This window comes from Pieris rapae, chromosome 6 (assembly GCF_905147795.1).
Source record: "Pieris rapae chromosome 6, ilPieRapa1.1, whole genome shotgun sequence".
NCBI lineage: Eukaryota > Metazoa > Arthropoda > Insecta > Lepidoptera > Pieridae > Pieris > Pieris rapae.
The window spans coordinates 5,390,842-5,416,132 of NC_059514.1; the positions used below are offsets into that span (position 1 = coordinate 5,390,842).

At 32.7% G+C, this 25,291-nt stretch overlaps 1 protein-coding gene across 3 annotated transcripts in view; it reads left to right on the forward strand.

Moving 5' to 3' along the window:
- LOC110992394 overlaps nucleotides 1–25,291 on the forward strand; it is a 189,640-nt gene that overhangs the window by 42,771 nt on the left and 121,578 nt on the right. For 2 of the 3 annotated variants that reach the window (XM_022258199.2, XM_022258201.2), the window contains exon 2: nucleotides 465–502. The exons of the other annotated variant lie outside the window; for it this stretch is intronic. The gene's annotated coding sequence lies outside the window, so the exon portion shown is untranslated. The remainder of the gene's footprint in view (nucleotides 1–464; nucleotides 503–25,291) is intronic. 3 annotated transcript variants of the gene reach the window in all.

Here is a 25,291-nt window from a genome sequence, read left to right on the forward strand (position 1 = left end):
AATAATATTCTCAGTATCAGAAACAGATTCAGAAATATGAGGCCCAGACCTAAAGAGGTTTAGCGCCACCGGTTTTTTAAAAATTTTATAGTGTTTTTTTAAGGGGAATGTGCTCATTGGTTACAAAATAACATTTATGGATTGTGCGAGATCTTAAAGTACTATCAAGAATAAAGTTTCTGCTTCACTGCAGTTATGGTTTCGCGCGGTTCATTGCAGTTATACCCGAAGAACAGCGTCCTAACTGGATATGCTTCTGCCATACTGTTATTTCTTTGGGATTTTCTTTATACGAAGATAAATTCCTTAATCCAAAAAGGTTTGATTTTCAAACATGCAGACCTGTAAGCTGATTTCCATTAAGTTTGATATAAGTGATGGCTTAGAAAATAAATTAGTTGACTTAAATTAAGTAGAATTATTTTTTTTATTTTTTATTATATTTATTTTTGTTTTTGTTTCAGGTTAGAATCAGGAAGATGACTATGACTATTTTGTAATCGTAAGTAAATAATTTATCTTCGAATGTGGTGAAATATTTTTTAATTAATCTGTTACAAAAGTAGGTAAACAAACTTCATGGAGGGTCGTAGAAAAATAAATTCGTCAATGTAAATATACACAACCTACTTCGTTTACTACGCCATGGTTCAAGTGTTCACAGTTGTAATTTCGTAATAATTCTGTTTGTCCAAAGTACACGTATTTCTCAAACGTTTTCTCGGAACGGCGCAGGCGCATGTGTTAAGTATAAACGTGGTAATTGCTTCTTCATCATTCGTGCAAAGTAATTAAAATCGATTGTTTCTTTATTTCTATTTAGGATTTATAATGTTATTGTATTTTGATGCCTTCAATTAAAATATTTTATAGCCATCCAAGACCAAAGACCATATTACATTCGAATTTATTAATTCATTTTTAATAGGTAATTATAGAAATTCTCGTACAAGTATGGGCGCTTTCGCTTTTCCTATGATTATTTGTATGATTTTATATTAACTTTCGGAAGATATAACAAAGCGCCACTAAAAGTAGGTCCTATCTCCTTGACCTTGTTATTGCCAACCTACAGTATCTTCAACAAACAAGGACACAGCCTACATATAAATACGTAACTTAGCTTCATACGAAAACGCAACAAAGCAAGGAATGTGCAATTTTTAAAGTAAATAATGTGGTCGAAGTTTAAAGCCAAGCCTAAAGCTAAGGCTGATCATATCACGACAAAACATATTACTGAGTTCTTAACAGTCATACCATATTGTCTTAATAATATAAGCGTTGCTTTTATATTTCATTGCATTAGTAGTAGATATAAAGTTATATCTGGGAGCTGATACTATCCTTTACTAGCTTATAGAACAAATGTGCTCGCCAGGCCTCACGTCGGTCCCTATGAATCCCCTTCTAACTTCCTTAAAAAAGGGGCCTTCTCCACCTCATAATTAAATAAATGTCATAGGACATATAGCCCTTATATTTAGTTACATGTACTCTAGGAACTCGCTAGGTAATCGGAACAAATGAGGCTACTAACGTGGGACAGGGGCACATCTTATCCAATGATGACTCATGACACTACTGTACATTCATCGCGAGAAGTCGGCGAGTTCATCTGAATCTACAATTTATATACTTACCTCACTAACTACACTGTGTACATGATTATGCAATTGTCAAACCGTCTTAATATAAATACCACGCTCAAAAAGAAGTTTAAAAATGTAATGAATGTATGAAGAAGCTTCATTGATTCATTTTTTTAAATCTTTGAACATCGAAAAAGAGTCATTTCGAAAAAAACTGCTTCATGAAACCGGCTACATTTTGAAATTGCGTAAGATTTCGACGAGTACAATATTGTATAAATCTATGTAACTTGTCGTAAATAACACAAAGTAAGTAGCTTAAAGTAAGGAGGTTGGTTGATGGCAGTGAGCAACAATAGGCCGCACCACTAATGGTTCAATTGCTTTGTATCAGTCCACTTTCTCGATAATGTACAAATTGTTTACATAAACTAAAGCACTCATCAATGTGGATGTAAGCTTTCACTTTGAATTTACTCGTTATGATAATTACTTGTAAGGTGTTAGGCTGTCAATAGCACGAATTGATTGTTAGCGAAGGCTTTTGGTTGTATAAGAGATATTAATTTATGGTCTAATCACTAATGTTAGTATAGTAATGTTTGATATAGTCAGAAAGCTTTGTTACTACATACCAACTGAATATAAAGTATCTAGGTTATTTACCCTAAGCCCAAACCGAAACTGTGATCATTGGAGGGTATAAAATTATACTTCAACTATAAATCCGTGTCTTAGTTGGTAACGGTTGAGTAAATGAAACTAACATTTGTCTAGGCTTGGTAAGCATAAAAGAGTCATAACTTCCTTGCCCATTAAAATACACGTTTTGATAATACGTTTTTGAAGTCGATAAAAAAAAAATAATGACACATACCTACCGAAATTTGCCCAGCCTTATTTTACGGGATGCCAAACTAATATTTTTTATTTATTTTATTTATAAAAACACTCCTGCCTTAACAGGTGGCCATAAATTGAGAATAGTGAATAAAATTTACAGACGAAACAAAAAAAGACAAACATATGAAACTAATTAGGAAAAACAAAATTACCTCACAAAAAATACAAGAAATCAACTAACTACTATACACTAACAAATAATAGAAGTTTTGCCACTTCACTCAACTGACAATGAAAAAGGTCCGTTAACCTATGTATTTCCTTAACTAAATTAATACGTACAACAATTATTATACGCTATGGTAGTTTTGTCTTAAGGTTCTTAAGGGTCTTTTTAAAGGTTCTATTTATCCATCTTGTTGTAATGAAGATCCGGTTACCGTGCGTACTTTTAAATTCAATCCTTATCTATACACTTTCGGAGCTCCTTTATGACTTGGCATTTCCTGTATCAAACTTTTGTATTACATATTAATAACCTTCTAGTTACGCCCGGTACATTCTTCGGTAATCTATCGATGTCATCTATAGTAACGACAGCGAAAGTGAGCCTTAATAATTTACCATAGGATATTGTTCACAGCACGAGACAAGCTTTAATGTAAGGTAAAATTCATTTTCACTTGTTATTAAATCTGCTAAGTTGTTGAAAGTTGTATATCCGTTAGAAATATCTTTTTTATGGTATTAAAAATATTATATCATATCTTAAATATTATATCTTTTTATGCAGAGTTTTTTCACTTATAGATGAAATAGAAGGCATCCAAAACCTTACTCCACCAGTCATAAGATTCTTGTTTAATATCACTCCAGACCTTTCTAGATTCCTTACTTTATGTTAAGATAACTTGCAGACAAATAATGTTAAGGATACCAGTTTTTTTGCCTTCGTGATTCAAGTTGGGATTGTTTCGAATCCCGGTAGTACCTACCCTCAATAAAACCCGACTTTAAACTAACATACGATTTCATGAGATAACGAGTGGTAGGTGGTCTGAATATTTAATGAAAATGAAAAATTCAATACTAATATAGCTGTTGTACCAAAGATGTGCTTTGGAATAACAGTTCGTAGACCGGAAACAGTTATGCAATACTACTAGAATTGTCAGAGTAATTGTTAACGGTAGAGAATTATCCTTTCATTAAATTAAAAGAACATTAAATAAATATTTTATTTCATCGTTTATATTTTCTTTTTTGCATTGCTTTAACCTTAATATGAATAGGATATTAAGCTTATGCAAGTAATGCTTGCGGCCTTGGTATTAGGTATTAATTTTCTATTACTCCTATTATCTACACATCTAACAATTACTGTTTTTATGTAACGTTTAATTTCCTTAATGCCTTTATTATTACGAGACATAAATCTTTATTACAATGATTGTGCTCTCAATACGTAGTTTGTTGATTGATTTGCATGATAAATCATTTTTAAATCGTATATGAAAGTGAAATTTACTTCTTTTGACTCGCTAATGATTCTATAGAGCATTAAGTAGAGCACGCATTTTTGCGAATAATTAAAGTGCCGGTGCTAGTGCGTATAATGGGTTATTTAATTTTACGAATTCACTGTTAAGTGAACGATTGTATTATTATTGCTAAGACTTTCGAAATTTGTTTGTCGCTTTTTGTAGTCCTTAGTTTATTTATGATAATACTAAATACTTACTTTATTACGATAAATCTAGGAAATTGTGAACAATAAAATAAAGATAGGGCTTTATTGGTTATGCACACTAATATCGCTCAATTTTTAAAATGAACCTATTAATTTTTTGAAGATTATAAAGATAACCTATAATACTATATCATAATAATTATAACATATTCCAATGTCAATTTAACGATTCCCAGTGTGTACCACCTGCAACTTTATCCTTTTCCTGTGTTTATAATAAAACTATTTAGCAGACGACGACATTCCGCCGACTTGCGACGCAATTCAAGTTGCTTATGCGCACTAAAGGAATAATTTAAGCCTTATTCGATCTCAAGAACAAAAAATATTGTTAACTGTATTGTTAATCAAGTTTCAAGTATTGAGTTTTTGGTAATAAAGTAGTACAATCGCTATAAATTAAGATTGGCGTTAGTGGGACAAAGAGATGGGGTTTTAATAGATAATTGTGTCGGTTATTGTATCCAATTGTACGATTGGATTTTAGAACGATATTTAGCACTTTTATTACGTTAGAAATGTGGCGTCTCTTTGCTAGAATATTCCTTAGATTTGTAAGCTTTTATATGAGTAAGCAGAGTAAGGCTACGTCACTTTCGTTATTTATATTATCTCTCTCCAATCTCAACTCCATATAAATAATATCCTTCCATATGTATACAAACCAAATACTCAATATAACATTTAGTATATATATAAGATATATAATAGATAAACACACTAACAGCTTCATAAATGCGCGCGTAGATGCGAATCTGGAAAATTATACACCTGTTTTTAAGAGTTCAATGAGGGTGCACTAATTACAGTTTCCGGTCTTGTACTTTATAGTAACCAATAATACAATGCGCGGTCCAAGAATGTAAACAACAGTATGGTTAAAAAATGTGATTCATTGTACACGTAATTAATGCTTTGCATATCCCAATTCCCATCCAATTATTATAAGAAAAATATCACCGTTCACAGCTTTTTTACTGCCTTTGTGCATTTATATGACTTTTATGTAAATTCACTAACGGATTATTTATATGAGATGCATATTTCTATGACATGCTTTATTTATTTGCCTATACGGGAAGAGGCTTTGTGAGAAAATATTTTTGTACAGTTAGGTATGTGAATATAGCATAGTGGGTGTTTTGTGGCTAAAGTTGATCTGAAATAAACTGATAGGTGATTTATTTATTGAAAGAAGTTGTTTGACTCTTGTATGAGTCAAAAGTTTTATTGCTAAACAGATGAAAATATAGCACAATTTGCTTTGCCAAAATAAAAAAGATAATAAGCGTGTCGCGTAACGTACGAAAGGAATACAATTTACTAGGTATAGATGACCCTGATAAATTACAGAATAAAGCAACTTATGAATTACAAACTGGTTTTCATACAAGTCAAGTGGTCCATCCGAACAATATAAAACTCGTAATACCGCAACGCATCCGACCGGCGCAGGCGCACGCTGTTTTCGTTACTTTTTGCGAATCTGTGGTTCATTTGATAAATAGGAAGGAATACCACATCCTTTTTTCTCAAATGTCAATAAACTGGGCGTCAATTTAGTACGATTATATATTCTCATTTATTTCAAAACTTTATTTATGCAGACAGGATACTTACGTAAAAAGTTGTATTGCCGTTAGAGATTCTATGGTCCACAAGCTTCATTATTTAGTCAACAACTTTGTTGATAAAACTAAACCGTAGACTAAATAACATCAATAAATATAACGTACACTTAAAAACGCGTGTTTAAAATATTAGATTCTAAGGGGTCTGAACCCAGAATTTATAAGCTAATTGGCTATTAAACAACAAGTTTGCGTGACCTTGTGCCGCAACGCAAGGTATAAAGTTAGTTCAGATAGATAATATTAACACTATACTATAATATGGATCGTTTCGTAAATATATAGTCAAACAAGATGTAGTAGCGATAATGAATGTTATCTAAATTAATAATCATAATCGATAAACGATTCGACGGTGTCAGGTCGCTTAAATTCGCTAAAAGTTTTTATTAATATTTAATACTTGTTTATAAAATACGTATAAAGTATGAACCAATCGAAGTATTGGTTGGAAGGTTTATTGAAAGAAAAAAGTACAGATCAAGTCAAAATTCGATTGAATTGAATTTAAATTCATATTCTCTTGTGACCGTCACCTTAGTCTAAGTTTGCAGACAATTAATAAACACGCCCTCATGAAATACAGAAAAGAACACGCAATCCACTTTATTAAAATTATAGTAGATATGTGATGCAGTGATGCAGCGGTTATCGTACTGCACAAAGACTTCAAAAATTATGAAACATTGCAGACCGGTGACCGACATTTAATTTTAAATACATTCGCTTTTCTCACGATACCGTGAATCTATTGAGGTATAAATATTTTACTTGATTTTGGTCGGTCATTGCTTATGTTACGATGTTTTTGGGTTAAGTATCAGACGTTTGATATACATATTTTTTCATAATTTTTGACGCTATTTAGTTTAGTGTTCAAATGTCATGGAGAATGTGCTTTTTTATTATTTTAAATACATTTAAATGGCATGCATATCGATTAAGGGCCTTTTAATTAGAGAAATTGTCCAAAAAGTAATGGTGCCCTCGCTAAACGAAGTATTCCCGAACAAATCTTCTGTATCATATTGATTGTATAATATATGCACTATTAAATTTACATAAACGAATCGGCCTAAATTCAGCCTTTTTTATTTTGAAGCTTATGTTGTACTAATCGATTTGTATGTTTGTCCCATAAATCCTTTCTTACGTATTCTATGAATACACATTAACTGTTTTACTATTAAGAATGCTATTTGTACATTCAATCCATCAACGCTGCCTTGTACTATTCTCGTATAACGGCCGATCTCAATAAATAATTTTATGTGGTTTATTAAATATATACTAAGCTCTTAGCTTATACTTAGAGGTTAAACGTATGACCCTCAAACCGTTCAAGGTGTCTTCAAATCCCATGTGTTCCATATTCTTTCGTTCTTTCTTTCTGTGTTGGCTTTCTGTTTGAAAAAGAAAACATCGGACTAGTATATTTTGACTTGAAAACGGATGGTAAAAAAAATGAAATAAAACCCAAACTCTACCTTCTGCATCTAATGTTTCCGGGGTTATAATCGTTATTTAGCATAAGTTGTGGGAGTTTTACTTTCAAAACTCCTAAGAAACGAATCCGGCTCATTTCGTCTTGTTAATATATTTACCGGGAATTATAACAATAGGAGTTCGTTAGAGAATGAAAATCAGCCTGTGTCGTGTTTCAAGGCGATATATCTAATTATACCAAATATATATAAAAGGAAAGTATTCCTCGTATGTAATTCTTCTATTTCCTTTTCCCTTAAATTTTGAAATTTGCAAAAATCTATGAAAAGTCTATAGAAGTTATTGAGATTGGCTAAAAGGGATGCGTTAAAATTCTTAGACACCTCTAAAGTGTTATATGGGTAGTTAATGCGTCTGCGCAGTTAACAGGTACTGTAATTCGTCTATTTGAGAAGCGCTTGTGAAAACATTTCAAGCTATATTTATTGCTTGTGTTCAGAACGTTTGGTGTTCGTTTGGTGTAATGAAAATATTATCTGATGGGATTTTACGTGGGGTGAAATTTGTAATTACTGTTTTGGTAAAATACATTAATTTAGCTTACTGTTACTTTTGAATGGATTCTTTATAAGTAGGAGAAATGGTGTTCTTAGTTCAGCTCGGCCTAAATGGGCGTTTTTTCCAAAGTCTATGCGACTAGCGCCAGGGCGTGTCCTGTTAGAGAGAACCTTGGCCGTCCGGACCGTCGCGAGGTGGTCCATCTCCTGAAAGGCAGGACGGAAGCCTATTTGATTTTATTGTTATTATTGGCCGCGCCGGCGGGCGGCTTTTAATTCATTGGCTATCGTGATTGGCTCGTTCGGATCCGTTAAAACATGTCGGGGCCTCCCGGGAGCCTTTTTTCCGGGAAGGGGTAGTAGTTGATGCTTTTACGCAACAACGGGTTGGGATGCTTTTAACCTTGTCATAGTCGCGTGTGGACGCCAACTTCATCCATTGGGCTATCGACACGAGCTCCAGGTTTGTAGTGGAGATCGACATTCCTCACGTAGAAGGGCGCACCGATTCTCATGAATCACGACTGAAGTACCTGTAGCCGGTGGAGAATAGCTGAAATGAGCCCTTTAGCTTTTCCCACACTCGTGAATGGTTATATCATATTCCGATAATGTCAAATAGGTCTAATGTGTCGATACTTATATTGGAGTGTCACTTAGATTTAAGTACCCTTAAATAAGCCAAGTTTGTTTTTTGTACAGCGCCGTAACTCCTAATTCTGTTAGTACATAATAATTTTATGTATGAAACGATTAAAGTCTGTTGACGCTAGGTTCAAACAAATAGTTTCATATTTGAACATCCCTCCAACAACAGCTGTGGTTTAACTTACGTAATAGATTAAAACTTACCAAAATTTTTAAATGCCATTATAAGCATAACATGCACAAATGCGTCTTGCAAGTCAGCTCTTCTACCATAAAAAGTTGTGATGTCCCGTAATTCCAACTTGGTTAATTTATTCAGTCCCTACTTAAGTGACCTTCTGTTTTTAATTATTACGTAATTACCTAACCTAACAAGATCGTATGCTATATCAATATTAAAACACTTTTATAATTTAGATAAATAGATTGACTTGGCCATCGAAACACAATGTTTCTTACAAGTAAAAAATTATATTAAATAGATTATTTAGCGCGATTGCCATTACTTTATTTGTATAACTGTTATTTAAGACGCTGCTTATACATTGAATTACACAATAAAAATTCATAGACTTAGCTCAATAAAATTAAAATTCATTAGACACTTTAATGAATTTTCTATTTTAATTCCTGTTCGTATAATCGTGGCATGTGGTTTACGATGTAACAGCGGGCTTTTATTGCTTATTTAATTAAAATGCATGTCTAATACCAGGTTTGTCACACCAACTCGTCAATTGCTAGTAATATACATGAGAAAAGAGAGCGCCAAGTCTTGTCTATGTCTTGTTCTGTTTCCCTGGCCTGATTTACCGCGAATTGAAACCAAGTCTTTCGGGTTATTATCATTTATCACTATGTGTGAATATAGGATACGCAAACAATGAACGAACATAAAGTAGCTACATATTGTTCATTGCTTGTGGCGGCGTCCATGCTTCGGGTTGTCTCTCTCCCTAAAATATAGCGAGGGGGCCGATGGCTGGCCATGCGTCATACTCGTAAATGGGTGCTACTTGTGATGACTGGTCGTACTTGATACGTGTATGCGGTGATATTAGTTGTTTCTCCTACGTATTTGCGTGTTGTTCTCACGAGTATGTAAGTGCGTGCTCCTGTTTCACCATGCCTCCTGCTGATAGAGGACAAATCTTTTGTTTTTAATTTATTTTATTATTCTTTATTACTCAAGATGTCATATGGAAAATGGTGTAATGGTTGCAGTTCCTTACAAACGTTGTGTAAAAGTAAAAACTTGGCGATTAAAAAGAGTGGCGGAGAGTTTATTGCCTGTTCTACTCTTCCGTTCTACGCCCTTGATTTGAGAACTAGCAGTAAATGTAAAATTAGAAGCATTTAATGTATATTTCTTTTTTTTGACGTTCATAAGTGTACATTATGTTACCTATATGAATAAATGATTTTGGATTTGATTTGTTTAAGACTTAATAATCATACTACTACACAATTAAGTAAAAGTTTCGATTAAGCCTTCGTTGGTTGTTTTTTTGTCATTCGTTTTGCGTGGGTATCTTTTTGTCATTTTATTTAGTTTATGTTGCTATTTTAATGCGTAGGCGACTGTTACGTCGAAGTTTCTCTTTAAATGAAGACAAATGACCATTTCTTTATTTGTGGATTACATTTTTGATTGATGTGATGAACTTAGGTTAATGTTGACCTCTTACTACTAGATTTAAGAATGAAACTTTTAGATTTTCTCACAGTTTAAAGTAATTCTATATCAATTGCTTTATTTATAATTGATAGGTATTTTTTTAATATTACTATAGTAAGTTTTTCTTAGATAACCATGGTATGATTTCAACACAGAAGGATAACAAATAAAGAATATCTATATATAATAAAACCTGCACTTTTATAAAAATATAGTAAATAATGTTAGCAACTAATATTGTTATTTTATACAGCTTATTTTCAAAAAGTTTCATAACACGATATACATAACTAACCTACTCTAAATTTTCTCACTTAGTGAAAGTAATTCTTTTGAGAAATAAAGTATCTTTGTACCGAAATCGTTAATACAGTAATCTTTGGTATCGTAGTTAGATAAAAGAAAATTAGGCTCTAATTTTGCCGGCACTTATGCACTTACTGGAAAGGTATGGGTTATATTCAAAACTATTACCCTCATTTTTGTTACTACATTTTTTTTATGTTTACAGGATTTCTTAAGAATATTGATTGAACAGCAACTTAGATAACACATAACATTTGTACCAAACAATAAAAAAATTGCACTCGTCATTTAAACTTGTCTGTGGTAAATGCTTGTATTCGTAAATCGTGACGATTATCTGGACGCAAAGATAATAAACTGGGTGTGACTGGCTGATAGTTGGGTGTAGGGATGCCCCAACTGCCCGAGAATACAATTAAAAATGTAATATATATCTTAATATATATATTTCTTGTGTGCGTGTGTATGTGACTGAACTCCTCCTAAACGACTGGACCGATTTAGACGAAATTTTTTGTGTGTGTTCAAGGGGATCTGGGAATGGTTTAGATTCACAATTTTGTCCGCTGGACAATGTTTTTTTAATTAATTTTCAATTTATTAGTTGTTGTTGATTTTGGAATGTTTTACATTGGATCCGACAGACGGCGCTACCATCGCAGTGTCAAATTTTAAATAATATTCGAATTTTAATTTTAGTCTGTCCCGAAATTTAAAAAAAGTTTTGTTATCATTGTGTTATATCGTGTGTGACCATGTGCTGGATCGTTAGATATTGTCATAACATTTGAATAATAATTTTCATCAAAATGGCTTATTAAAAATTGAAATTTTGAAATTAAAGACGTGTAGACAGGACAACGTCTGTCGGATCCGCTAGTATATATAGATAATTTTCTGGTATCCACTATATATAGTAGAAATTTTTCAACGCTTTTTTAAGACCCTTTTGAAGTACCCTTAATACATAAGCATCTAAATTATACTTAATCGTGAAAGTATAGAAAACAATCTAATTTCTTTTATATGGGAATATAGCTATGTGAATTAAAAAAAATAAAGTTAATACCCATTATGTAAGATTTCTGTCGCAGTTAACAATATTAGCTGATGAATCTCCTGATATTAATGAATTATAGCAAGGAACCATCTCGATCATGTCAGCTTTATAACAAAAAAAGTTCGCATCATAATCGGTCCACCTTTAAGAGCTACTATGCCACAGGCAGATAGACAACTCAAATCATAAGGATTTTGCGTTTATAAATCAAAGAAAATAAACAATATTTAATTAATAAGGCTTTCGAACAAAACACTTCGGGAAATGTCGGGACTCGGTAATTAATTGATTCGTGGAAAATATCAAAATGTAATTTTTATATTGTCTCTGCTATAATTTGAAACTTTTAATCTTGGCGCCTGTGACAGCCCTAAAGTTTGTAAGCTTTCAGTAGTGCAACAGTTTGTGCAATGTAATCGACAAACCTCATAAACTGAATGAAAGAGCAAGTGTTTAGGGCAAAGGTTAAAGGTTTTATTACTGTACACTTAGAGAAACTGTAAGAGTATTTAGTGTTCAGCAATAGATACTTTTTTGATCTAGTGTTTAGCGCGTGTTCTTAATACTTTTACTCGTAGATTATAAACCGATATTTAAGCTTATTATATTATTATTTGCAATAATATCACTAATTGAATATATATAATTTGTATTACATTTATATTTGTCATGAAAAATATACTTAAAGATTAATTAGTAGATACGTTTAAATCATTATTATAATAGGTACTTATAAATATTTAATTATAACATATGACGCTGTATAACTGCAATTCACTCGGCATACTGACCAAAAATGCCTCTATTGGCCATGAGGCGACCTTTCTGTATCAGGCCTAGCAAGGCTGTGTATACTTTTCATTGACTTCATTATAATTAGCCATTATTAAATGACGTCATTTAATATGTTAGTATCGTATTAATTTCTCATAAGAGGTAGATCAATTGTCATTTTAACTTAGGTTACCTTATAGGAGAAATATCTTTAAATAAATATATTCGCAGACCTCAGATTTTTGTATCTGTTCTGTAGCAAGTATTTTCAATCTTCTGTGCCACTCTTACACTATCGACTTTTTCGGTCTAAGGCATGCCCGTTTCTTCACGAGGCTAACCTTCATCATATTATGAGTGAGTGTTAAATACGCACATAGACGGAAAGTCCCTTGGTGTACAGCACGGGATACAATCTACGACCCCAGGAATTTCAGTTGCACATTGATGTTGAAATTTGGCCCCAAAATCAGGTCTCTCTTTGTACTTTTTCACCAGAACAAATGTCATAATATACGCGATGGCGATGGTCTTTCCAGTAACCTACGTTTTTACATAGGGAAATTGTTATTATATGCTACGCAACATGTTAACCCATGCCTGTACTGTACATAAAGTGTGGATAGTATGTAGTTATGTCCTACAGGACATAATTCTCTCTAATTACATTCACTAATTACACAGAGGAGTAAATCTAGTCAGCGATTTTCACCATTCGATACTTCTAGCTTGTTGATTCCGTTACCAAATACATATGTACCGTCATTTTAATTAAGATTTAAGATTGATTAATGATAAGGCTTTTTTCGCTCATGCTAGAGGATAATAGTATACGCTAATGATTTTAGAAAGCCACACGGAAATGATTGTTACATGAATCGCCAGAAGCACTGTTTTTAGGACGTCTATGAATAGGTATTGATTAGATTTCATACTCTATTTGCACGTTCGTATATGAATTAAATAGTTTGATCCTATTAAAGAAATCAAACTTAACTATTGAATGAAAGAAGTAACTCACAAAGAATTATATTTTTGTTGACTAGTACGTCTTGGATGGTGAATGATTTTGAACGTTTACAAAAATCTTTTTTATTAAAGTTCTACGCACTGTAACTTTACGATGGGAATTATTTAATTTTAGTAACTGTTCTTTGTTTTATAAGCGATTAAATATGTCGTACCGTTGTATGCTTTACAAAAGCCTTGCTTAGGATGTGTGTCAAGATAATTAAAATATTGTCTTAGTTTAATTCGGTAGCTTTATGGACGTTTTAACAGCTTAAGGTTAGCCAATAATTTGACTCAGTTCTACAGAATCCCACCATATCTTTGTTTATATTATTACCTAGGTAAGCTAGCTCAAACCCAATTACATACTTCTTGTATTTAAGCTTGAACGCCTTTTACTCTAACAAACGTATATGATTTTAAAAAAATAATTTAATTTTGTTCTTAATACTGTTCGTTGACTCTCCTCATGCGGTTCAGTGTCGTTTAAATTCCAAGGTCTTCTTTTAATGTTTAAGGTAAATTAATTTTTATTGGCTTAGGTAGTTGGTCAAGTTAACTAAAATAAAATCTCGTTATGACTCGATGTAAATTAAGTTTTTGCGTTAAAATGTTACAGTCTTATGAATTCTAAGTCAAAAAAAGTGTTACATAAACTATAATAAATTGAATGCTGCGTATGTAAGAATTCGCTAATATTAAAGTAAATAAATTTGAAATGACAACTACTACATATAATAAATAAAAATGCCTGGCGGTCACTCTACGATAAAGTTTTTTTTCTTCTTTTTCTTTCTTTCTTTTCTTCTTTTTTTTTGACGTTCATAAGTGTACATTATGTTACCTATATGAATAAATGATTTTCGTTTGTTTGTTTGAAAGCCTTAATAATAATTATTAAATACTTGTGGAAAATGTTTACTAATACTATCAACAAGCGTTAAACATTAAATATTTAAGTATCGTCGTGGAAATTTCAAAGTGTCGCACAGATGACGGCTGGCCTTGGCTCATAGAATGCCGCTCTTGTGCCGTAACGCCACGACAGATTAGGTAATCGATGTAATGAATATCTATGAACGCTCTTATCCTAAAGATTCGAACGATATAATCCATTCTAAAAGTGAGAATAGATATTTAATCAATAACAACAAACTATGCTATGTCACAGTAGTGTGAAATTAAAAAAAATACATATAGGTATTAGCTGCCACCGCGAACTTTGTTTCTCCTTAATGTGATTTTACTTAGCATACCTGTTTAGTACATAGTACTTACCAACAGGGAACATTTTGCTATACTACCCATTAGACACTGTTCGGTTTTTCGGAATAGAAACTTTTTAGGTTGTTCTATGAAGTTTTTCTCACTGTTCAAGATCATCGTTTTTAATTAACAAATAAAGAAATAAAAAAAAATTGTCTAAACACTAAAAATGAAAGTTTTGAGGTGGACCACCACTATCAATTTCATTATCACTTAGGAGTTTGGATTAAATAAGTCTAAAAATCGGCTAATATCTATCTATTAGATATTTCCGACTGAATATGCATAAAAAAATCCTAAAAACCAATCGAGCTGTTTCGGAGGAGTGCGGGAACGAACATTGTGACACGAGAATTTTATATTTTAGAGTATAATAGTAAATATATGGATTGCGTCTGTCAGTGGTGTCGGGTGTCCTTTGTAGCAGTGATGTACCGCAAACCGGTTGTAACGAGATACCCACGTTGTTTCTACAACTGGTCACTCGCAGGATATAAGGCGCTTAGTAATTTAGCTTGTCGCTAAACTAAGAATACGGCTTCGATTACTGGACTGGGGTTTGATCCTTGCGGTATTTTGAAGCGTTCGTTTCACGTTTCTAATTAATTCATAATTAGAACATATTGGAGTAGGATCACTGTGATATGACTGGTACCAGTGACCAGTCTGGTGATTGATTGCTGTTTTTGTAGAGAAATGATGATATATTGTTATTTACAAGATACTGTATACTTTAGTATATGCTCTGTATAAGCAGAAATAATTTTCGAAATTTAATAGTTTAAAGACAAGTAATTTTACAATCAATGGCTAGTATTTTTTAGATCTAACCGATGAGTTAAAATGAAATATCCATATTTGTTCGCTGGTCACACTGAGTTCATAACTAAGTTATGCATTTGTCGTGAATCATGATACGAGGTTATGAAATAGTGGTCAGTGATTCATCTGTCCTAGGATAAGTACTTATGGCGTTAGGGTTACCACTTTTATGTTTTATACTTTTGAAGTTTAAATAAGTTCATATCTAAAATCTATTGAATCTTAAGATTTGAAGTAAACTGCGGTATGTGCGTGTAACCATAGTGCGTTTTCTAAGAAAATGCTTTATTTTTACGGTTAAAGTTGTACCGGCTCTTTTGCGGTCGTTTTATAAACCATTAAAGTGGCTATCCTTCTTCGTTCTTCCACTTATAGGTACATTAATAACTTTTCACCCTTTCTTCGCACATATTAACTGCCGATGACAACCCTATCGTTAGCTTTCTCAAGCTAGCAGTGTGCTTACAAGAAAGCGACACGCTGCTTGTTTGTTGAACCACTTTTGATGTACATTGACTAGTGAAAATTCTAAGAAATGCAACCTTTCTTTCTGGTTATGGTATTGAATGGGCGTCGAGTGCCTGAATGAGATTTATAATTTGAGATAAAATTTTCTCAAATAAGTAGGTCTATGTTAGCCATTTTAAACGATCTAACAAGATAATTTGACACAAACGGAAGTGTTATTGAAACACTCTTGGACTAGTTTGAGCAACTTTTATATTATCAACTGTAATATCTCTAAGAATTGTATAGTTTGTGTCCATTTTAATTAAATGTAGGCTGATCACCTATATGTATGTCAAGAATAACGAGTAGAAGACTCGGTGATCAAGTTTGGAAGACCAATTTTATTATAGAATTTAGATATTAAAAAATTGATAGGGATGAAAGCTTTATTATGTCCGACAAATATGATCCCCCTACAATATTATGCATGAGAAGTATTAAGTATGCCAATACCGTTTTGCGTGTTACCTGCTATTTATACACTCCCACAATTGAAAGAATTCACACGTGGAGATATGCCACGAACGCCGACGTATAATTTACATTGTACAAGACTCGATACAAGTCAACCTGTTTCGAATATCAACGCCTTCACGTCTATTGAATAGATAAATGTTACTAAGAGGAAGTAAGAACTGTCAAGTTACTAATGGGGTGCTGCAGGGAGCAAGTATATGTTTGTGTTAAAAGATGTAGACATTTAATGAATATCCTTTGATTAGAAATACAACGTGAAAAATTGTTGTCGTACTGCTTTTACTTCATAATGAATAGATAGATATAATACAAAAGATGAAATGACGGTAAAGGTTGAATAACTAGCGAATGTTACACTTCATCATTACTATACAGCATTTAACGTACTTGTTAATCAGTTACCACCATCAATTTTCTGATAACTAGCTGTATATAGCTAGTTATCAGAAAATTTATAAGAGAGTTCTACTACTAAAGAGAGCTCTCTTTCTAGCTGTATATAGAGATATACATTTAGAGAGAGAGCTCTCTTTACTCGGCAGATCATGTCTAACCGTCGTGGTCAGCAGCTAAGCATCTAGAGCGGACCACCTGCCTCCATCGGTTTCTGTCCAGCGCTTCCCTTATCACACCGTATAGCTTTGAAGACGATGAGTCTTTCACTAGATCGGTCCATCTGGTTGGTGAACGGCCACGTGATCTTTTACCTTCTGTGTTACCAACCACGATCAGTTTCTCCAAGTTCTCAAGCTGTATATAGTGGTGCTTAAAAACTGTGGGCATACAGTTATTTATATGATTATTAATATGTAAAATATCCACTTTCTGTAGCTGGAAATATCTTTGTTACTAGGATCTGAATCACATTCTTAAGGAGCCATCAGCTACGTTTGTCAAACACATAACGGTATGTAGCTGTACCGTTTGAACTAGCGTAACGAAGGTTAAAATTAACTCGAGACGCGGAAATTAAGTATTCCTTTGTGATCTTTACTTCGTTACTGGAATTTTACAACGTAAATAGAAACAGAACGTTCCGGCCGTTTCGACATATTTACATAAAGTTCTTTAGTTTAAACTTTATTTCGTATTTCGTCGCGTGCTTGGCATAGCTCGATGTTTTGTCACGCAAATCGTTGGTAAATTGTTAAGGCACAGAGTATAGCAATTTAACGTTTAAAGTTTTAGACACGTTATGACGATCTGTTAACTTAACACGCTATTTTACGCCGGTAATTGGGTTAATTTGTACTGTATCTTTTAAATTATTTTGCGGAAGTTATCGTGGAGTAGAGGCTAAAATCAGTATTAAAAAACTTAATTTGAAATTAGATTTGTTTATATTTTAAAATATAATTATACATAAATGTTTATAAACAAGGAACAGCTAAAAGTGAAGCTAAGGAGGTAATATTATTGTATTTGCATTCTGCAATACGGTCCCTAACAACCAACACCGTAAACCTACGGAACACAACAGTCCATCGCACACTATAACAGGGAGTTATAAGTATTTTAATATCAACCTATCTTAAAATGTTTAGCAAATACGCCTGTATAGTAGTTCTGTGAAATTATCGATACCTTTTCTTAGTAAAATTCTTATCTCACAAATCATCTAGTGAAACTTGAACTTATGTGGTGTATTATAGACTTTATAGTAATGTGTCAAGGTTCAAATTAGTTTAGATCCTACTATAGGGTAAATACTAAGCATCGTATTTTTCTTGAATGGAACATGATAGATATTATTTATATGTATACTCTCACTCTTGTTTGACAAGTGAAAAGTGAAATCGTTTGCTCTTGAACTTGGCCCTTCAAACAAATTATTAGCTATTACGTACTTATCTATAATTAATGTGTTGGGAGGTCTTAACACTCGAAAGAATTATAGCGTGCAAGATGTAATTTAAAAATTAATAACTTCATTATAGTTCTCTTTGTTTTGTAAATTGTGATTGGAACAACATTGTTTGTATTCAACTTTTTTACGAATATCAATAGTTTTAAGAAACTTTACCTTAACTAAACATTAAACACCTAGAAAATATCGTATATATGTATAACTGATTATCGAACATACCTATAGTTTATCTATATCCGGACAAACATGTCGGCGGTCAAACGAAGTGCGGACAAGCTCATCTTTACATTTCTTTTATATTAGTATAATCGGCACAAGTGCAGTTTATTAGCTCGAAGCAACAAATTGCAGCTCTGCGCCAAGCAAGCGGTACTTTTTTCTCTAACTGTACATCAGATTATTGTAGCTTATCGTTGAAAGCCGATGTAATGACGCTCAGCCATTGATTTGCAATTATTGTAAGGTATTGAGCTATTTGAATGCATACGTATTGTTTTGGGATTTCATGCTCTGATTCCGATGTCAAATCATTATTTTCTCTTTCAATCCATTAATTCGCTCAGCTGAGAACCTTACACAGTGTTTTGTTTTTCGCTTATCGATTTTTATGTGAACTATCGAGGCATAATTTAGAGCGTATAATATGTTAAATACTAGTGATATTTAGTTTTCTTTTACGCCCATGGCGCAGGCTATAGTCTTTCGACCATACCGCCTAGTCGTTCGTAGAATAGTGAGATTTAGAAACGAGACTTATCGCTAATATAATTTTATATATAATAAAATGTATAATTACGAACTATGACTCCAATAAAATGTAAATAAAATACGTCTATTTTGGAACATAAGATCATCATGGTATCACTTATTCTTCGTCATTAAATTCGAACCTGTTGGCTACTCATCGGCAAAGAAGACAGAGGGTGTTGGCCGAGAGAAAAATCCGGCGTAAAAAACTCTCGGTCCTCTTCTAAAAAAAGCAAAACATCAAACAATTCTACAATATTTAAAACAAATATAGCAAATTAATTAGAATGACTACAATATGTTTATATTGAAGTCGAAGTTTGCGCTGAGTTCGTCGTTTCTGAAACATTTCCTTAGTGTTTACATTCACATGACATGTCCAGTCCGAGTCAGTCTTACTTTATTTTATCTTTTACGCTTAGTCGACACAAAGAAATCAATTGTCTAATTCATACACAATAACCAGCGTAGTCATGTGACGAATGCCACCGATCGTGACTTTCATTAAACATCGATCATAGCAATTATTGCGGAAACGTAAGCTTTCTTCTGAGACAATAATCTCGGAGATTGCTTCAAGTGTAATGAGATTGTATCGAAGCGAAAGAAATCGAGCATAACAAAATGCGACATGCATTGTCTTATCTTTATTATGTTGTATCATATAATACGTAGCGAAAGTATGTTTGTATTAACTCTTAATGTGTATTGCGAAACTGTTGAATTTCTAAAGCTTCGGGCTAGAGCAGCATGCTAGACATACCAATAAAAATCTTATTAAATACTTTCGTGGTAAGAAAGAAAGGTTTCCCAAATACCTTTTCTTATTCTGCATTGACTACTTGATTAATTATTAGTCAATGCATTTATTTAATTTGATATGAGAGTATAATATACACAATGATTTTTCAAATACAATATTGTAACTTTGTTTAGATCGTTTTATTATTTGTACCTCAATTACATAGTTAAAGTGCGATTTGTAACAATTATTTCTTAACAGGAACGATAAGGACAAACCCCATTTGTGGCAGTGCCTTACATGTATTATGTTTAGCAATGCATTCATAATATAATAATTAAATTTATAACCGCAGCAGTTAAACTTTGACTGTAATTTATAAAAAATCGTCATAGAAAATAATTTTATGTTATATTTTACGTAGATATAATCTGTTCCCTGTCCTTCCAAGAATCTTCTTAAAAGCAGCAATCTAAGAGTAATTTATCCTGGGACCCATTTGAATTAGGGTCAATGCTTCCCAACATTCCAACGGACAAAAATCTTTTTATAGCATCTAATTCGTCTTGGTGTACAAGTGTTATTTTGTTATAGTTTTATACAGTGTGTTCTACTAGATACTTAATCATTTATCGTTTATTTGAATTGAAACAACACGGTATATTGCATAGTATTTCTATTTAGAAATGGTAAGTTTTACCTACGAGCAGTGTATTTATTGCGTTTCTGTTTTATTAGATAATTGTGCTAAATACATTTGTACTAATAATAGTAATGTTTCGTAAATTAAAAGATGCAACAGAATACGTTCAATTTTAAGTAAGTTCAAACAACTACGTATATTATACAAGATTTGCATAAAAACTTGAAAACTGCACTTTCAGAAATTTTGTTTTTTTTTTTAATATAGCCTAATTCACATGCACTAATGCACCGATATCAACATAAATATTGTATAAGTATAGCTTATAGTTCTTAAAATGAAATTAGAGTACTGAACATCTGTATATCACGTGATATCCTTTTGATCCGTCGCTCGTAATTACACCATTGTAGTGTCCAATCACGAATCCGTGACGGATAGGGATGAAATCGTTTCTTACTGAGGTTTCTTAAAATTATCTAATACATTAAATTAAAATTGATTATTACAACGGCTGATAATAATACTTATTATATAATAGCTTTCTTATTATGTATCCGCGTAATGTAATTAAACTGTACATTTTGTAGAAATTATATGCTCTTAAAACTTTATTGTCATGCCTTTTAAAGCTCGAATTTGAAATCGTTAATTATATAAGTAAGAAAATTGTATTTTGATACAAGATTATTATTTAATACTATTCAAAAGTTGTAGAAAATTATTTTTGAATTTATTTGTCAATAAAATGTAAAATGTATGAAGATACATTAAATAAAAAACATTATTTGCACTATGAACAATCCTATTTGTACATAGTTTTATTTAAAACCTTAATAGACATACTTATAATCTTAATCTCTGGTTACCCTAAGTATATACTTAACCATTTATTTTTCGTTAGTTTTCGCATTAAAGACCTCAAAATGCAAGATATCAGAAAAGGTATAAACTATCTAATGATGTATTTAAACTATCTAGTGCAGTAAAGCGGACACTGTTGGGTATTTGGCGGCAAAACATTTAGTTGAGTTATTTGTTAGACAGTAATTGTTTTTAACAATTCCCTGGTTGATGCCTAAGACTTACCTTTTCACCTATATATAAACTCTTGTGGAAACTATTATTTTTATTAAGGGCCTGTTTCACAATGTACAGATAAAGTACCAAATAGCTATGCAACACATAAATTATTCGAGAGATAAAAGTTCCGAATAAGATACTTCGTATTTCATGACAAATCGTCATGAAATGACAGACGTGAAACGCAACAATAGTGTTTATCCTACCAATAAGTAATAAATAGTTTATTTGGAACTTATCCGGACATTGTGAAACAGGCCCTCAATATTGTTTAATATTTACTTCTTTATTTTTTAAATATATGTTTTGTAATCAAAAATTTATTTGCGATTAAAATTTGTTTCAAGAAGAAGAGAAGAATTTATTGAGTTTCATTAAAAACTAATCTTTCCTATATTCACATCCGTATAACACTATGATTTCTAAATGAGCTTTGCCTCGCGAAAGCCATATTGTTAAAACATTTCGCACGCGTAATTGTGGTATAGTCATTTATCATAATTCAAATCTAGTGATCGAAATAACGAATTCTCATATTAACATTTACCACTTTCACACACACTTAATCACTTTAAGTTCAATTTAATTTAAGTAATTCTTTTGTCTCATTAGATTTTGGTCGCTGTTTTTATCGCTTACAATCTACATTCATTTAATTTATTGTTTTAAATGTTCCCAGCGTCCAATATGCAAGAAATTAATTATCCTATTTTAATGCTGCAATTTACGTTTAATTTACCATGTAATTGTATGGTAATCGGTCCTAAAATAAATATTTTTTTAAACAAATTTACTTTTTTTATTGTGAATTATTTTACAATAGTTTGCCAATTGTTTAGAGCTATTAATACTATATATATAATATGTTATAACTAACATTGATTTTGGTCAAATAACTATAATTTATATATTTTTTGCACTTCTTTCTAATTTTTATTATGATAGTGGTTGCCTGAAGCCGTTCAAAAGCGATAAGGCCGTTTGGCCCCTCCTCTTCATTTAATTATTTTAATAGCAGGAGGCTCACTTGATGTTAAGTGATAACGCCGCCCATGGATACACAGTGCCAGAGGGCGAGTGCGATGCCGGCCTTTTAGAATTGGTACGCTCTTTTCTTGGAGGACCCTTAGTCGAATTGGTTCGTAAATACTTCAGCTTTAATAAATAAATAAAATTAATTCTTTAGATTAACATTAAATCGGCTACACTATTTCGTAAACATGTTTTGTTTACAACAAATCAATAAGGCATACCGTTACTAACATTACAGATGAAATTATTGAGGGTCGAAGCGATTACCGGGTTATTAGAAAGTAAACGTTTGTTTAACGCAAAACATGCTTCATGCTTTCCATACGGATCACATTGATCTAAATATCAATTGTTAGAGCAATCTCTATCTTATATCTAGGTCGTTTAACGCTAGATTAGCGTAAATTTGCATGGAATGTTGATAGTGCAATAATTGTCGTGCTCTTGGAAGCGTCGAAGGAGTTGTACTTAACAACTATTCTATGGTTTCTTGTAGCGTCTTTATCCAAATTACTAACGTTACCTTTCATACCTTTGAATTTTACTTAGTTTCACCAAAAATCTATTCTTGCTTATTATTTTATGTCAGTTTTAATGCCTCTTTTACCTCTTATTATTAAATAATGTAATTAATCATAGAGCTAATGTCAAGTTGGTATGCTTGTTATGGATTTAAAAATAATATCTCTATTAACGAGCGAACTCCATTTCCCGAAGGGTGACAAACGAATTTATAGTATTGTCTTTTATTTACATAACTTTTACACATTTAGATTATGTAGATATTGTAAAACACTGTCTCACATCAGGGTACTTAATGTGGAAAGATGAGTTCTATGTGCAGGTTGATGGAGTAGCCATGGGTTCTCCGGTGTCACCTATAGTCGCTGACATCTTCATGGAGGACTTTGAGGAGAGAGCTTTGGCCAATGCCCCGGTTAAACCTAGACTGTACAAGAGATATGTCGATGACACATTTGTAGTACTCCCCAATGACAAAATATCTACATTTCTAACGCATTTAAATTCAATACACAAGAACATTAAATTTACTGTTGAAAAAGAAAACAACAACTGTCTGCCCTTTTTGGACATTTTAATTATACGCAAAGCAGATGGCACACTAGGTCACACAATACACAGAAAGGCAACCCACACAGATAGGTACCTCAATGGTGAATCCCACCACCACCCGTCACAACTGCTCTCTGTCGGTAAATGTTTGTTTCAGAGAGCCCAACGTCTTTGTGATGCGGCCCACCTCAAGGAGGAACTACAGCATGTCAAACAGGTGCTACACCGAAACAAGTTGCGCATCCCCCGGCTGCATCACAGAAACAAAAACAAGACACAAACAGTTCCTCGCCAGCCAGCTTACCTGCCATATGTGAAGGGAGTTACAGATAGAATTAGCCGGGTCCTAAAACGAGCTTCCATTAATACAATTTTCAAGCCGCACAAGAAGATTCAGCAATTCCTAAGACCAATCAAAAGTAACACCCCATTGCAAGATGCAGGTATATACAAACTGGATTGCGACTGTGGCCTGTCTTACATAGGGCAAACTAAACGCAATATGTCCAGCAGACTCAAGGAACACATCGCGGACATAAGACATAGACGACACACAAAATCAGCAGTCTGTGAACACACACTAGATAGGCCTAATCACTACATACGCTTTGACCAACCGAAAGTACTTGCGAAAGAAAAAAGATTCTTCCCAAGATTGGTACGCGAAGCCATTGAAATCAAAAAACACGCCAATTTCAATAGAGAGGACGGCCTAAAATTATCAAACACCTGGGATCCAATAATATCCAAATTAAAATCTCAAAATAAACAACCCGCGAAAATGGAGGACACCGTGAGCAATTTCTGCAAAAACCCTACATCTTTTAGTCGATACCAACTCCGGGGAAATAAATACAGATAACACAACATTTTCTGCAGCTGTAATACTTTTTGACATTTAACACCTTTGTCTTCAGTCACCGTGACCACGCACGCTGTAAAGCACGCGAAACGTCGGTTTAAATTTAAAATTATGTACAAATAATTATAAGTTTAAATATAATAATACATATCTATAATCCGTTAAAAAAGTGTTTTTCTTTAAACGAATTTATTTTAGTCATAATGAATTTGTTGCGTGAGGAAGCATATTTAGTGGCGCAGGTTAATGGACTGTAATATGTTTGGTTAACAATCATATATTTAGGTTGTTTGTTTAGACAATATGTTATTAAATCTTTCTTTTTAAAGTATTATACTTATGCATTTTGTATTACTATATTAAATTATAAACTAAGTTCAGCTAATCTGTAACACGATATTCATTCACAGGCGGTACGAAGTTCGCCGAGTCAGCTACTTTTAAAAATAAACATATTTAAATAATCGTATGTATCCCTAGATTTTGTATATATTGGCGATTGCATGCGCATGCATCACTAGTTATCGTGTTCATTACAATAACAAAACGGAAACGCAGGCGTTTTCATTACGTTAACCACAGATCATAATATTATCAGACGTAGACCATTGCCAAGGTTGTGTAAGTTGCAAACCATAATATTATAATTTGTTCGTGAGATGAGTTGAGTTCGACAATGTGCTCTCAGTGAAGGTCTTAATTAGGAAATACGGCCATATTACATATACTATTCAAGAAGAAACCCTTACATAAAAATCTCTGTACTTAAATTTAAGTTCATATTGCGTTAAAACTCTTATTAACAAGGGGCTACAAAAGCGGGCATCTGCGTGTTAAGCCAGCGATGTTCCTGAAGTCAAATTGAAAGTG